The sequence below is a fragment of the Bos javanicus genome, chromosome 12 (genome assembly GCF_032452875.1).
Source record: "Bos javanicus breed banteng chromosome 12, ARS-OSU_banteng_1.0, whole genome shotgun sequence".
Lineage (NCBI taxonomy): Eukaryota > Metazoa > Chordata > Mammalia > Artiodactyla > Bovidae > Bos > Bos javanicus.
This window is the reverse complement of record NC_083879.1, coordinates 77194687-77211611: the sequence shown is the minus strand read 5'-3', so window position 1 is coordinate 77211611 and position 16925 is coordinate 77194687. Positions and strand designations below refer to the sequence as shown.

Sequence of the window (16925 nt, the reverse complement as noted above, 5' to 3'; positions counted from 1 at the left end):
CTTCAGCATTACTGGTCAGGGCATAGACTTGAATTACCGTCATATTGAATGTTTGGCCTTGCAAAAGGAGAGAGATCATTCTGTCGTTTCTGAGATTGTATCCAAGTACTGCATTTCGGACTCTTTTGTTGACTACGATGGCTACTCCATTTCTTCTAAGGTATTCTTGCCCACAGTAGTGGATATAATGGTCATCTGAGTTAAATTCACCCATTCCAGTCCATTTTAGTTCGCTGATTCCTAGAATGTCGATGTTCATTCTTGCCATCTCTTGTTTGACCACTTCCAATTTGCCTTGATTCCTGAACCTAACATTCCAGGTTCCTATGCAATACTGCTCTTTACAGCATCAGACTTGACTTCCATCACCAGTCACATCCAAAACTGGCTGTTTTTGGCTCCGTCTCTTCATTCTTTCTGGAGTTATTTCTTCACTGATCTCCAGTAGCATATTGGGAACCTACCGACCAGGGGAGTTCATCTTTCAGTGTCCTATCTTTTTGCCTTTTCATTCTGTTCATGGGGTTCTCAAGGCAAGAATAAGTTCCAGTTATGTACCCAAACTAAGGTCCTGTATGTTTGAAGGTGCGTATTGCAAAGCACCAAACCAAGGTATTTGGACCACTGCTATAACGTATGTAAAAAATGCTCTAGGTCTGGAAATCAGAAATCCCAGCTCAAGCCCTAACTCTGCTGCAAATACTAACATATGTGTGTCTGAGTAATTACTCATAACCAGAGTCAACTGCTCTTGCTTGCAAGTGGGCACCCTTATTATCTAGCTAAGGGCTAGACCTTGCTAGATGCCTCAAATTTTGTCTTGTTTAATCTTTGCAAGAACCCTATTGGCCTACACAGTTCCCATTTTGAGAAACTGAGTTTATAGAGAGAAAAAGTTACTTAACTAGTAAGTACTGAGACTATATATCATGGGCTTCCCTTGTGGCTCAGCTGGTAAAGAATCCGCCTGCAATGGAGACCTGGGTTCAATCCCTAGGTTGGGAAGGTCCCCTGGAGAAGGGAAAGGCTACCTACTCCACTATTCTGGCCTGGAGAATTCAATGGACTGTATTGTCCATGGGGTCTGACAAAGAGTCAGACATGACTGAGCGACTTTCACTTTCACTTTTCAGTGAAACTAGGGTTTGAATCCAGGTCTGACTATATGCAGGGATAGGACTTTTGTTTCATTAGGGGCATTTTCTAATGTGCACAAAAGGAAAAAAAAGACCCCTATGGTCACCCAGGCACATGTGACACAGCTTCAACAAACCAACCTTCTGTTAGTCTTGTCTCACCTGTCCCCCCTGCTTATTTTGTGCTGGAGTATTCTGAAGCAAATCTCAGACACGAGATCCTCTCACCTTACATATATATGTGCCAGTGTCAAGGGCTCCCTCATAACTATTTTGCTTCTCCTACAGCATCACCTTGACAGCCTTACAAAGCTGGGACTGACACGAAATGTCTTACAACATGGCAAGTACCAAAAGGAATGCAAACAGTTTAAGGACAACCAAGAGGTGACACTTAATGGAATTTTAACATGCTAAGTAGGAACTGTCGTGACAGTTGTTGTGACACACAAAAGAGAAAGTAGTATCAGTTTCACAGGCTTTCTCACTTAGATGTCTTAAAGCTGGACTCACTTCCTACCCTGGATACCTACTTTTTTTTAAATCCCTCCCCTTTTCACCCTTTGGATGGATTCTCCCTGGATCCTATGTGTTTTATCTTACAGACATTTCTTTAAAGGCACCAGTGGCAGAAACTAATTGTTCAATAATTACTATTCTCCACTCTTTCCTTTAGTAAGAGAGTCCCTGAACTTCATCTGAGCACATGGCCACCCAGCTATAGGCTGCATTATCAGCTCTCCCTAACAAAGTGTGGACTTGTGACCATGGTGTACCTGATGAGAGTGGAAGAACTGTGCCCTTAAAGAGTAGACATTACTTTGCCAACAAAGGTCCGTCTAGTCAAAGCTGTGGTTTTTTCACAGCTTTGTGTGAATGTGAGAGTTGGACTATAAAGAAAGCTAAGCACCGAAGAATTGATGCTTTTGAACTGTGGTGTTGGAGAAGACTCTTGAGAATCTCTTGGACTGCAAGGAGATCCAACCAGTCCATCCTAAAGGAAATGAGTCCTGAATATTCATTGGAAGAACTGATGCTGAAGCTGAAACTCCAATACTTTGGCCACCTGATGCAAAGAACTGACTCACTGGAAAAGACCCTGATGCTGGGCAAGACTGAAAGCGGGAGAAGAAGGGGATGATAGAGGATGAGATGGTTCCATGGCATCACTGACTAGATACACATGAGTTTGAGTAAGCTCCGGGAGTTGGTGATGGACGGGAAAGCCTGGCCTGCTGCAGTCCATGGCGTCATCAAGAGTCAGACACAACTGAGCAAGTGAACTGAACTGAAAAGAGAAGAGTAGGGACATGCCTTCCATTTTCTCTTCCCTCCTTCCTGAAAGAAGACATCCTGGAAGTGCTGGAGCAGCCACCTTAACCCATGAGATAGGAGAAGCCAAGGTCCCTGACACTGTGCAGCCATCTCATCAGTCTTCTACTGCTTAATACGTGGACTATTATGTGACACAGAAATGAACTTTTATCTTGTTTAAATCAATGCTATTTCTGTCTTTACTGCAGCAACCAAAACTGTACCCTCAGCAACTCATAAGGGAAACGTTGAAATGTGAAACCTGATCTATATGGTGATAACTCAGTGGTGACCACCCCAATATAGCAAACCAGAAGGTGAATGCTGGTGACCCCTTATGCCATGGTCTTTCAAAGTCTTGAATAATATTCTTGTCGTCTCCTTTGATAGAGCCTGTAAGTCTACTACAGTGTTTTCCCAGGAGCATAATTGGCATCTTTGAGCTGAATAGCTCTACCTTCTCTGAGCTATGCCATGCATTCTGTGATGTTTATCATCTCCAAAACCCACTTCGTGTTACCACAGTCTGAAAATAGTTGTTTCATATATTTGGTCCAATTTTCTATTTATCTCTAGTGGTGAAGTGAAAGTGTTAGTCACTCAGTCGTGTCCAACTCTTTGTGACCACATGGACTGTAGCCCACCAGGCTCCTCTGTCCATGAAATTCTCCAGGCAAGAATACTGGCGGGGGTTGCCATTCCTTCTCCAGGCGATCTTTCCAACCCAGTAATCAAACACAGGTCTCCTCCACTGCAGGCAGACTCTTTACCGTCTGAGTCACCAGGGAAACCCTATTTATAGTAGGGAGGTTCCAGTTACCCCAGCTGCAATCAGTCTGGTACCATTTACTCTGCCTTTGCCAGAAGTAATAAATCTCTCAGAATTTGGAAAGTATTTTACATCATCTACTAACTTGCAGAGCTGCTCTGGAGAAGTCAGGTGCCAATCTTTGCTGTGATGCCTTATATCTTATTACAAGACACGGCCCTACTGTTGTGTGGTGGGTGTGGCGCTGAGGGAAGCTGGGGTGTAAATCAGGGAGACATGAGCAGCCACACGGGCAACAAATGGTATGAATCATTCCAAAGTTGGAGACTCTCAACTTTGAGCTATGTACATGTATTTGGCCCTCCCTAAGTGGGAGCACTGACAGACTAGGTAAACAGGAGTAGAAATTATGTTTCCCCAGATCCTCTGCCCTACATGATTCCTGGTAGAGTTAACCAAAAGAGGGCCTTCTAAGATACTCAGAAAGCAGGAGCGAAGCGGCAGCCAACACTCCCAGGTTATTACCGTAAAGTAATGAGCAGTTTCCAAGAAGACCACGTGTCCTCAGCCTCCAGTCTGCATCCAACTTGTTTTTCCCAACTGCTGGCCCTACTCACCACCAGCAACCCAGGTCCACCCCCAGACACTTGGCTGCAGACTCACAGACATGTGAGTTGTCTGGAGCAATTGCTTCTCACTCAGCTCTCCATGAGAACCTTCTTCTAATTCCTATCTGGCAGTCAGCCAGGCTTGGCTTCTCACCTGTCAAGGTTCCTCCAACCTGTCCCAACTTGTCTACCAATGCTTCAGGCAGACTCGTGTAATCACTCTTTCTCTTGACAGTATCTACAGCCACCGATGAAGGTGAGTATGTACTACAGGAAGGGAAAATCCCAGAATTTTCAGGCAATACTTCTAGCTCTGAATTGACACTAATTCCTAGAGACCCAAAGGGCTATTGTGTTCCCTCATAAAAGCAGTCTTAAGGAAGTGCACTTCCTTGACTGAACCTAGACTGGTACACTAGTGAGAAGGTGAGAAGTCATGCATAACTCTGTTGAGTGAAGAAGGGATGGACTGTGGCAGAGACTGCTAGCTGTCCCCTAATATCCATCTTTCTATTGCTGCTTTAGTCAAAGAACTCTCACAGTTTTAGCTGGGCACATGGCCTTCAGGGAAGAACTACCTTTGCCAACCTTCATCACAGCAAGAGGTCTCCCAGGTGGCTTAGTGGTAAAGAATCTGCCTGCCAATGCAGGACACACAGGTTTGCACCCTGGGTGAGGAAGATCCCCTCGAGTAGGAAAAGGTACCCACTCCAGTATTCTTCCCTGGGAAATCCCATGGACAGAGGAGCCTGGCAGGCTATAGGCCATGGGGCCACAAAGAGTTGAATACAACTTAGCGACTGAGCCAAGCAACAACGGTCACAGCAAGAGTGGCTAGCTTACTAAGTTTTGGCCAAGGGGATGTAAGCAGAAGGGGTGTGGGCAACCTCTGGGTTGTGTCCCTAAAGGGAAGGGACATGCCTTCCACTCTCCCTTCCCCTCTTCCCAGTTTGCCAGACAGCAGGCATAAGGGTGGGGGTGAACCTGTCCTCTTAAATGCTAAGAAGGAAGTCAGGTGTTGAGGGAGACAAAACTATATTCAAGGAGCTCCCTAGGTACTGACCCTGAAGCTGCCATGTCAGCCCTGGAATGTTTGCTCAGATTTTTATGCAAAGGAGAAAAACACTGTATTTAAGTATTTAAGTTACTGCATTCTCTTTTGCCTTTGTTACAGTAGCCAAACGCGCACTCTAACCAATAGAACACAGCTCTTATGTCCTGGACCTCTCCATTTAAAATTATAGAGTATACTCAACAAAAACAACAAAAATAAAAATTGAAAAATGAAACGCAAGACCTAAGTAGACATTTATGCAGAGAAGACATAGAGATGGCCAATAGGCACATGAAAAGATGCTCATCACTGATACTTAGTAGAGAAATGCAAATAAAACTACAATGATATATACTGGTCAGAATGGCCACTGTCAAAAAGCAAGTAATAAATGCTGGAGAGGGTACGAAGAAAAGGGAAGCCCCCACCCACCACACACACTGTTGCTGGAATATACATTGGTGCAGCCACTATGGAGAACAGTATGGAGGTTCCTTAAAAAACTAAAAATACAGCCACCATGTGGTCCAGCAGTGCCACTTTTGGGTATATATTCAAAGGAAATGAAAACAGAAAATTGAAGAGATATCTGCACTCCCATGTTCCTTGACCCATTATTCACAACAGCCAAGATGCAGAAACAACCTAAGTGTCTATCAACAAAGGAATGGATAAAGATATGGTATATAAACAGAAATAACCCCACACGGAGAGGGACAAGTACAACATGGTGTCACTTCTATGTGAAGTCTAAAAAATAAGAAAAAATGTCAAAGTCATAGAAACAGAGCAGAAAAGTATTTGCCAGGGGAAGAGACTGGTAACAGGGTGCAAACTTTCAGCAATAAGATAAGAATCTAATGTAAAACGTGGTGATTGTAGTTGATAACATTATGTAATTGAAATTTGCTAAGCGAGAAGAATTTAATTGTTCTTACCACACAAAGTTATATATATATGAGGTAATGGATGTGTTAATTACCTAGATCAGCAGAAATCCTTTCACAATATACGTGAAAGTAAAAGTGTTAGTCACACAGTCACGTCTGACTCTTTGCAACTCCACCGACTGTAGCCCACCAGGCTCCTCTGTCCATGGGATTCTCCAGGCAAGAATACTGGAGTGTTACCATTTCCTTCTCCAGGGGATCTTCCTGAAGCAGGGATCGAACTTTACCACCCAGATGAACTTCAATACTTAGGCAATACAGTGTTGGGGGCCGGCGTGAGGCACTCAGCCCGGGGCAAAGGTCATGAGGAAGGAGGCTCGACATACACAAAGGTGGGATCAAGCCTCAGGAGTCCCCCTGGAAATCCTCAAGCATCTACCCCCATAACCAGAGCCTGCCTACTTTGCTACTTTGTGCTCTCACCTACACCTCTGACTTTACGGGGGCTATCCCCCACCACCTCTTTCGGAGGAGTTAACTTAGAGCTCCAGTTAATAATAATTCCTGGGCGTGATAGGAGTGTTTCAACCTACAAACTCCTCTGAAGGTTCTCTGGCCTGCCTGACAGGCTTGTCCGGTTGTGATTGCTCACAACCTCCCAACCGTGAGAGGCACGAGATGCTTTGAACCTTCTAAAAACAGGTTCCTTAGAAAAGTTAAAAAACCATTAGTATAAGTATAGTGGGCTGATTAGAAATTGTATTGGTGAAGGGTTTTTCATTTGTTGAGCCAATGTTTGTTGCTAAGACTCCATATCCCCTGCCCTTACACACATTAATGAATATATAGAAGAAATAAGTATTAACCTTTGATATTAATCACGTTAGACCTTAGGCTAAGTAAATTCTTTCCTTAATTAAAACCCACTACACCCTCACCCTATAGGAATGTAACTTTATTTGGGTGGCGTCTGTTTTAAGAATAATCACCCCTGGAGAAATAAGTGTCCTGGTTGACTGACCGCTGTCACAAGGAGAGGGTCATAAATTGTCAGCAGGCCCCCTGGCCAGAAGATGATGTAACACCCCTAAGACCTCTGTATACATTTGTATGAAGCACATGACTTTGATAAAAGTCAGGACTGCTGACCCCGCGTGACTTTTGCATAACATCTCAGTGTATAAAAGTGGACCATGGAAAATAAAGAACTGGGATCAGTTTCTCGAAATACTGGTCTCCCCATGTCGCTCTCTCTCTCATTCTGGCTGAGTCTCCATCTGGAGCGCGGAACCTGCCATGCTTACTAATTATGCCTAGGCTTCTAAGATCCGACCGGGGAGGCCTCAGTGTCTCCTCTCCTTCAGGAGAACGGAAGGACACCTGCGGCCTACGTAAGTGGTGCAAACTTCTTGTCCTGAAGTTTTATTGGTCTCCCGCGTAAACCAAGCTACTCAGCCTCCTTTCTCCACTGAATTTTCCTACTGAGCTATCCTCATTCTATTACTCTTTATATCTTTGATGAATATTTAAATAGTCGCCGAAGCCGTCTCCCCTTCGAATACCCTGGATCAGCTGGGGCTGGACCCCAGCAATATAGAAAGGACAAACAGAATTCTCAACTCTAGTTAAACTTTTAGAAACTCTTGCACTTGCTTGGCCTGAACTGTTTTGTTGACCTTTTGTCTTAATGAAGTCAGTCCCATAGACAGGACTGACTCTGAACCTAAGGCATCTTATCTACCTAGGAATGTTGCCCCAATTATAGACTCTGCCTGATACAGCCAAATATTGCAAATGACTCATGTGATACTCAGTTTTGAAATTTTTTTAAAATTATGCTAAAGTATATTCAACATAAAATTAACCATTTTAACCACTTTAAGTGGACAGTTCAGTGGCATTAAGTACAATGACACTGTAAAACCACTACCACCTTCCATCTCTAGAATATCTTACATTTTGAAAAACTGAAACTTTGTACCCATTAAAAACCAATTCCTCACCTCCACCTCCCCCACCAGGCCCTGGCACCCTTCATTCTACTCTGTCCCTATGAATTTGACTACGTATCTCATGTAAGTGGAATCAATACACAGTTGTATCAACCAGATGCGAATAGCTTTTCTAATATATCCTTCAGAACAACCCTATTCACTCTTTAAAACTGAGGCTTCATCTTCTGACAGACATCCAAAAAAGACTGCCCTTGATGGCAATGGAAAGAACGTTACAGGCACTATTAATAACTAACATAGCAGTTAAACTCTGCAGCCTCTATCCTTCCATCTTTGTTTCTTAAGTAAAGAGAAATCAGCCCCTCTTGAATCAAGAAGACTGTTCCTGGCAGAGACCTCAACCTGAGAGTTCTTAGGAATCTCCCAGAAGCAGAAAATAGCCTCCACTGAAGACTATCAACAAACGAACGTCCGTGTGAAAGAGACAGCCGAAGACATGAACAGTTAGGGAACTGGTGCTATACACTGTCACACTTCAATCTGTAGGTAAGTTTCCTTCATTTTCCTAAATATTTTCCTTCACCTTTGTTGGCTTAAGGTTCTGAATTGTTGGCAAACAGCTCATTATCTGTAAGCAATGGTTAGCTAAAGCCAGAAAAAATCAGCTTAAGAAAATCGATTGTTAAACTGTCAGGAATTTTGCCAGACTGATGTTAAATTCCTGGTAGCCTGAAATCAGCCTGTGGAAATATTAACACAATGGAAATCAGAAAACACTACAAATCATGGCCCCAGTCACTCCCACTCTGCCAGAGAATCTCCTGTTAAACATTTACTAACACACCACTGCCTCAGTTCAATTCAGTTCCTTAGTCGTGTCCAGCTCTTTTTGACCTCATGGACTACAGCACACCAGGCTTCCCTGTCCATCACCAACTCCCAGAGCTTACTCAAACTCATGTCCATTGAGTCGGTGATGCCATCCAACCATCTCATCCTCTGTCGTCCCCTACTCCTCCCCTCTTCAATCTTTCCCAGCATCAAGGTCTTTTCAAATGAATCAGTTCTTCATATCAGGTGGCCAAAGTATTGGAGTTTCAGCTTCAGCATCAGTCCTTCCAATGGAGATTCAGGACTGATCACCTTTAGGATAGACTGGTTGGATCTCCTTCCAGCCCAAGGGACTCTCAAAAGTCTTCTCCAACACCACAGTTTAAAACCATCAATTCTTCAGTGCTCAGCTTTCTTATAGTCCAACTCTCACATCCATACAGGACTACTGGAAAAACCAGAGCTTTGACTAGATCGACCTTTGTTGGCAAAGTAATGTCTCTGCTTTTTAATATGCTGTCTAGGTTGGTCATCGGAGAAGGCAATGGCACCCCACTCCAGTACTCTTGCCTGGAAAATCCCATGGGTGGAGGAGCCTGGTAGGCTGAAGTCCATGGGGTCGCTACGAGTCTGACACGACTGAGCGACTTCACTTTCACTTTTCACTTTCATGCATTGGAGAAGGAAATGGCAACCCACTCCAGTGTTCTTGCCTGGAGAATCCCAGGGACGGGGAGCCTGGTGGGCTGCCGTCTATGGGATCGCACAGAGTCGGACACGACTGAAGCGACTTAGCAGCAGTAGCAGCAGGTTGGTCATAACTTTCCTTCCAAGGAGCAAGTGTCTTTTAATTTCATGGCTGAAGTCACCATCTGCAGTGATTTTGGAGCCCAAAAAACTCTCATCATATTGTACTGCTGCTGCTGCTAAGTCACTTCAGTCATGTCCGACTCTGTGCAACCCCATAGACGGCAGCCCACCAGGCTCCCCCGTCCCTGGGATTCTCCAGGCAAGAACACTGGAGTGGGTTGCCATTTCCTTCTCCAATGCAGGAAAGTGAAAAGTGAAAGTGAAGTCGCTCAGTCGTGTCCGACTCTTAGCGACCCCATGGACTGCAGCCTACCAGGCTCCTCTGCCCATGGGATTTTCCAGGCAAGAATACTGGAGTGGGGTGCCATTGCCTTCTCCAGTCATATTATACTAGAAAGGGAGATTCCTGAATCCACTTGTGGACCTTTAAGAGGTGCCAGTCTTAATAACTAAAATTGCATGGTAGTTTAGTTGCTAAGTGGTGTCCTACTCTTTGCAACTCCATGGACTGTAGCCCACCAGCTACTCTGTCCATGGAATTTCCCAGGCAAGAATACTGGAGTGAGTTGCCATTTCCTTCTCCAGGGGATCTTCCTGACCCAGGGATCGAACCCGAGTCTCCTGAATTGGCAGGAGGATTCTTTATTGCTGAGCCACCAAGGCAGGCCCAAACTTTCACAGTAATGGGGTTTTTTTTTTACAAAGAAGCAGCTTGTGGGTCAGATTTCTGTTTTTCAGTGTGATCTGGCTATCGTCCATCTGTATGTTGGGCCTTTCACTTCTCAACTTTTTCACTTTCTCTTCAAATCTTCTCATTTCTCCTTATTCCTCCTTAATATTTGTCTTTTCTCAGAACTCAATAAAGATTGGAAAAGAGGAATGTGAAATGTGATCAAGGTTCAGTGTGTAACAAAACATTTTCTTCATTCACATCAAGCTCTCAATAACTCTTGTCTTAAATAAAAGATGGAGAATTGGGGAAATTTTGTGATCCAGAATGCGCAGTAAAGTTTGTTCTCACGTTTTTGTTGCTATTCAGTCACTCAGTCATGTCTGACTCTTTGCCACCCCATGGACTACAGCACGCCAGGCTTCCTTGTCCTAATTATCTCCCAGAGTTTGCTCAAACTCGTGTCCATTGAGTCCATTGAGTCTGTTGCCCCCTTCTCCTCATGCCTACAATCTTTCCCAGCATCAGGGTCTTTTTCAATGAGTTGGTTCTTCGCATTAGGTAGCCAAAGTACTGGAGCTTCAGCTTCAGTATTAGTCCTTCCAATGAATACTCAGGTTTGATTTCCTTTAGGATTGACTAGTTTGAGCTCCCTGATGTCCAAGGGACTCTCAAGACTCTACTCCAACACCACAGTTCAAAAGCATCAGTTCTTTGGCACTCAGCCTTCTTTATGGTCCAACTCTCACATCTGTACATGACTACTGGAAAAACCATAGCTATTTGGACCTTTGTTGGCAAAGTGATGTCTCTGTTTTTTGATACACTGTCTAGGTTTGTCATAGCTTTTCTTCCAAGGAGCAAGCATTTTTTAATTTCATGGCTGCAGTCACAGTGATTTTGGAGCCCAAGAAAATAAAGTCGCGCACTGATTCCATTTTTTTCCCCATCTATTTGCCATGAACTGATGGGATCATATGCCATGATCTTAGTTTTTTGAATGTTGAGTTTTAAGCCAGCTTTTTTACTCTCCTCTTTCACCTTCATCAAGAAGCTCTTTAGTTCCTCTTCACTTTCTGCCATTAGGGTGGTGTCATCTGCATATCAGGTTACTGATATTTCTCCCGGCAATCTTGGTCCCAGCTTGAGATTCATCCAATCTGGGATTTCACATGATGTACTCTGCATAGTAGTTAAATAAGCAGGGTTACAATATACCGCCTTGACGTACTCCTTTCCCGATTTTGAACCAGTCTCTTGTTCCATGTCCAGTTCTGTTGCTTCTTTACCTGCATACAGGTTTCTCAGAAGGCAGGTAAGGTAGTCTGGTATTCCCATCTCTTTAAGAATTATCCATAGTTGTTGTGATCCACAAAGTCAAAGGCTTTAGTGTAGTCAATGAAGCAGAAATAGACACTTTTCTGGAATTCCCTTGCTTTTTCTATGATCCAAGGATTTTTCTATGACCCAGTGAATCATGAGATTTGTTCTCATGAACAAATAATAATAAATAAAATAAATTTTTAAATAAATGAAGTAAGAAACAGATGGTGTATATTCAGGGGTTATCTCTCCTTTACACACCTTAGGAGACTGGCATATCACTGAAGCTTAACTCTGAGCTCTTTTGTTTCACATCTAGCTCATGATTTTTCTACTATGAATTCAGTCACTGGCACTGGACCAAAGGGGTTTCCCTGATGGCTCAATTGGTAAAGAATCCACCTCCAATGCAGGAGACTCTGGTTCGATTCCTGGACTATATAGTGCACAGGGTTGCAAAGAGTTGGACACAACTGAGTGACTTTCACTCGCTGGACCAAGCTGACAAGTGATTCAACGAGGAGAACACTTACTTCCCATGAAAATTTTGGGCTGAAAACTAGCTCTTAATTCCTTTTATACCTTGTTTGGCTCCAAAGCAGAATATTTCTCAGTGGAGGTAGATGGGAAATGCAGACCATTTCTCAATCTTGCCTGCAGAAGGCAGGTATCAACGCCTGTCAGCACAAACCTGCACAACTCAGCACCAGCCTAGGCATTTAATTTCTGTCATTAAAAACTAACATTCCCACAACTGGGAGTGATCCCAATTGTCCGTTACTAGGCACAAGTTGCCCTCACTCTAAGCATGTAAATGTATCAATCTGCTGGATTTAAATTACAATAGAAATGCTTTTTTCATATCTAGGTTATAAACAGATGGACATTTTTTTTTCTTAAATGCATATTTTCATTTTTTTACACTGAAATAACTCATCTATTTGGAGTGTATTTTAACGAAAATTAAAGGGAATGTAGGGATTCCCAGGTGGCTCAGTGGTAAAGAATCTACCTGCCAATACAGGAGACACAAGAGACATAGGTTCGATTCCTGGGTCAGGAAGAACCCCTGAAGTAGGAAACGGCAACCCACTCCAGTTTTATTACCTGAAAACTTCCATGGACAGAGGAGTCTGGTGGACTACAGTCCATGAGGTTGCAAAGAATCAGACACAACTGAGCAACTGAGCACATACACATATACGTATAAAGGGAATGTAAACCTAAATACATATATTTTTCCAAATGGCTCTCCAGTCATGTTAACACCATTTTCAACTTTTTAATTTAATCTCTTTCCTTAATGATATAACATGCTACCTTTGTCAAATGCTAAATTTCCATAGGTACTTGGAACTATTTCCACTGGTTTGTCTATCTAGCCAGGCATCAACACCACACTGTTTGAATTATAGGGTCTTTATAGTATTTTTTAATATGGAGTAAAGGCAGCCGCCTCTCATTGCTCTTCCTTTTGAAGAGTTTTAAAGGTGTGTGAGTGTGTGTGTGGGTGCATGCTAAGTTACTTCAGTTCTGTCCGACTCTTTGCAACCCTATGGACAGCAGCTCCGTCAGGCTCCTTTGTCCATGGGATTCTCCAGGCAAGAATAATGGAGTGGGTTACCATGCCCTCCTCCAGGGGATCTTCCCAACCCAGGGATCGAACCTGTGTCTCCTGTGACTCCTGCACGGTAGGCAGATTCTTTACCACTGAGCCACCAGGGAAGCCCCTTTCATAGGTACTCCTAAGGAGGAATGATACAAATAAATTCCTTATTTATTTTTCCATTTGAAGTTTAGGATCCAGTGCCAGGAAAATTTTTGCTAGTATCTTTTTGGGGAATTATGTTAATTTTATATACTAACCTCAGGAGGTTTGACTTACTTATGATGTTAAATGGTTCTATCTAAGAACAAGGAATGTGTTTTTTATTTTTGTTGAACCCTACTTTTGTGATCATTCAAGACTGCTTCAAAACCTTCCCCATATAGGCTTTGTGCATAATCTTTCAAAGCACAGTGACCCCGTTGTGTGTGACTAGGTCGGTTGACTATGACGAATCATATCAGCAACTCATGTCTATGAGGACAGGTGAGGAAGTGGACTGACAGAAAGGGCAACAGAAGAGCAAACATCTCCTATGTCCTGCTTTCCCTGATCTTAGTTCCATGAACCCCCCTGAAGATCTGTGCTTGTGTACATCGCTGGCTATGCTGTTATGCAGCACTCACTCAAACGTTGTCTTTAGTAAGCTTTACTGGACAATGTGGCTGAGCAGAAAGCACAACGGGAAACAGATGAGAGTGAATTTTTGGATCTAGTGTATAACAGAGGTTTGGAGTTGGACCATTTTATACTCCGTTCAGAGACTTGTAAAGAATATCTCTTCTGCCCAATGAGCTGATTCCAGCAAGAATCAAAGGAGGAATACCAAGCATCAGGAAAGTGGTTTCCCAAAGGTGAAAGCAGGACTTCTCTGATACTGTCAGCTGTCTGTCTGTGAGATAGCCAAACTCCAGGTTAACTCCAGGCCTGCCGTAAAACCTAACAGCATAACAAAGTATATAAAATAAGGAAATATAGGAGGAAAGGAAAACCCAGTTTCTTTCCTCAAACCCTTCCAGCTCCTCTTTAGCTCAGAGAACAAAGGGGCTTAATTTTGTAGGACCAAAAGCAATCTTGTGTTAGTGTGTTCAGCCCTCTCTTTGTTGGCACCATTATCTTAGCTGCCATGGGTCCCTTGCATGTCCCACAGGTTGGCAAAATAAAAGGCCTCCTCTTCCATAAGGTTTCCCTTGCTTTGAATCTTTCCTAAGAGCCTTATTCCATCTTATTCCATCTTAAAATGTACCAGAACATTCATAAAATGGGGAACTCTGTACCTGTAAAAAGGAATGAAGAGGACTCCCTGGTGATCCAGCGGTTAAGAATTTGCCTGACAGTGCAGGGGACATGCGTTCGAGCCCAGCTGGGGAAGATTCCACATGCTGTGGGGCAACAAAGCCCATGCACCACAACTACTCTAGGCGCCCAGCCTGTGCTCCACAACAAGAGCAGCCGCTGCAATGAGAAGCCCACACACTACAGTGAGAGCGGCCCCCGCCCGGTAAAGAGAAAGAGTGCGCACAGCAAGAGACCCAGCACAGCCAAAAATAAATACATACATAAGAATTTTAAGAAAATCTCTATATACAGCAGGGGAATGATTGCCAGGATATATCGTTGAGAGAGAAAAATCCAGGTAAATAAACTGTGTACAAGTTGTTAGCATTTATCTAAGAAAAACAACTGTAGATATAGATAGATGCCTGTGTGCACGCTCAGTCATATCTGACTCTTTGCAACCCCATGGACTGTAACCCGCCAGCTCCCCTGTCCATGGGATTTTCCAGGCAAGAATCCTGGAGTGGGTTGCCACTTCCTCCTCCAGGGCATCTTCCCAACCCAGAGATCGAACCCGAGTAGCCTACACTGGCAGGCGGATTCTTTACCACTGAGCCACCTGGGAAGCCAGATATACATACACAGATAACATTTATATGAAAAACAAACAATGCAGACAGTCCGCCACCCTTGCCCCTGCTCGCGCCAGCCTGCGCAGGGCACGCTGGAGGTCCCGTAGGTCAACTGCACCACATGCGGCATTCGGATTCTCTTCGGTTCTGATGACTGCTCCTCTGCTAAGTGTCTAACCAATAGGAAAATTGCACACAAAGGTCCAGATGCATTTCCTCCTTAGAATGTCAATGGCTACACCAGCTGCTGCTTTGGATTTCACTGACTGGTAGTAGTTGAGCAACCATTTGGAAAGCAGCTAATCTGAGCAATGAAATATCCTTAATTGTAGGTTTGTTACAATGGTGAGATCTTTCACCACAAGGAAATAAAACACCATTTTAAATTTAATCACTGGACCAAAGCAGATAGTGAGATAATCCTTTATCTTTATGGCAAAGGAGGAACTGAGCAGACAATTTGTATGTTAAATGGGTTGTACACATTTATTTTTTTGGATACTACCAATAAGAAAGTGTTGCTAGGCAGAGAGACACCTGTGCAGTCAGATCTTTATGGCCACAACAGAAGATGGATTTGGGGCTGTGTGTTCAGAAGCTAAAGGTCTTGCTAGTTTGAAGCACTCCACAACTCCTTTTTCAAAGTGGAGCCTTTTTTCCCAGCACACAGTTTTGGATTTAAAGCCAAATGGCAAAGTTGCATCCATAGAGATGAACTTCGGCCTGCCCTCTATAACAGTGTAGAGAGACTGTTATCAGATTTTGAAATAGAAATTTCCAAGACAGGTAAGGTGAACTGGAGACAGCAAGTGTGGACAACTATTTCAAGGACTTTCGCAATAAAGGAGAGTGAGAAACAGAACAGAAACATTACAGCATGTATGGATATGCATATACTATGAGTGATCCACAAGATGGGAAAAACTGATGATGCAAGAGACAGGAAACAGTGCTGACAACTGAAACTCAAACAACGTACATCTGCTATGATTCCACTGGAATACAGCAATTAATGCTTGTCTAGGGAAACGAATTTGTTCACGTTATTTTTTTCTGCCTCATATACAGGCATACTTCTGGATCCTTTGTCAACACTACTAAGAAACATTTGATGACAGACAGAAGGACTGGATGCTTTTAATCAGGAGACTTGGATTCCAGATTTTCTGCTGCTGCCACCCTGCCGCAGCAGCAGCTAAAAGGTACCCAGTAGAGTATGCTCCGGACATCGGCAACTTGCCTGGAAGACAGTCTCAATTTACTGGCTGCTAAAAGGTGGCAAATCATACGGGAGGAAACACCATGAAGTCCTTTTTAACTCTGAGTAAGGCATGCAGATCCTGCACAAAGTACTGTTTTACTTGGAAACTTATGACATTATAGCAGTCTATGCTTCTATAGACATGAACTGAGATAATGAATTTCCAAGCACCTTTGGAAGAGCACAGATGCCATGGTGATCTTCTCTGGAGAAGGCCCAGACAGACTTACACAGGGATACATATGTTTTCAAAAAAAAAATTCTGGGAAAGAAAGCCAAGAAACAGAGTAAGAGATGTCTGAAGGAACTCTGTCTGATGTTCTACACACAGATCAAACTACTGCTGCCCACTTGCCTTGAACTGAAGATCCCATTCCTGGATCATTGATTTCCTTCCTATTAGTTGTCTCTGCTACCAGAAATGAGAATACCAAAGAACAGGATAGAAAATATTTCCTGAAAGAGATATTTAAGGACTCTAGCCTAATATATAAAGAGATCCCCGGGTGACCAAAATCAGACTTCAGAAATGGGATATCTTCGGTGAAGAATATCTGGTTTGGGGGCTTCCCTGGTGGTTCAGTGGTTATGAATCTTCATGCCAATATGGGGAACACAGTTTTGATCCCTGCTCCGGGGAGATCCCGCAAGCCTAGGAGCAACTAAGCCCATGTGTGGCACCTGCTGAGCCCATGTGCTGCAGTTACTGAAACCCATGCACCTAGAGCCTCTGCTCTGCAGCCAGAGAAGCGACTATAACGAGAAGTCCAAGCACCACAACGAAGAGT

The 16925-nt window shown here is 43.5% G+C and overlaps 1 protein-coding gene and 1 pseudogene across 1 annotated transcript in view; one reads left to right on the top strand and one right to left on the bottom strand.

The window, feature by feature from the left end:
- Positions 1-16925, bottom strand: part of PCCA (propionyl-CoA carboxylase subunit alpha) — a 417781-nt gene that overhangs the window by 361638 nt on the left and 39218 nt on the right. The gene's annotated exons all lie outside the window — the stretch shown is intronic.
- On the top strand, positions 4078-15622 carry LOC133258045 (asparagine synthetase [glutamine-hydrolyzing]-like; annotated as a pseudogene).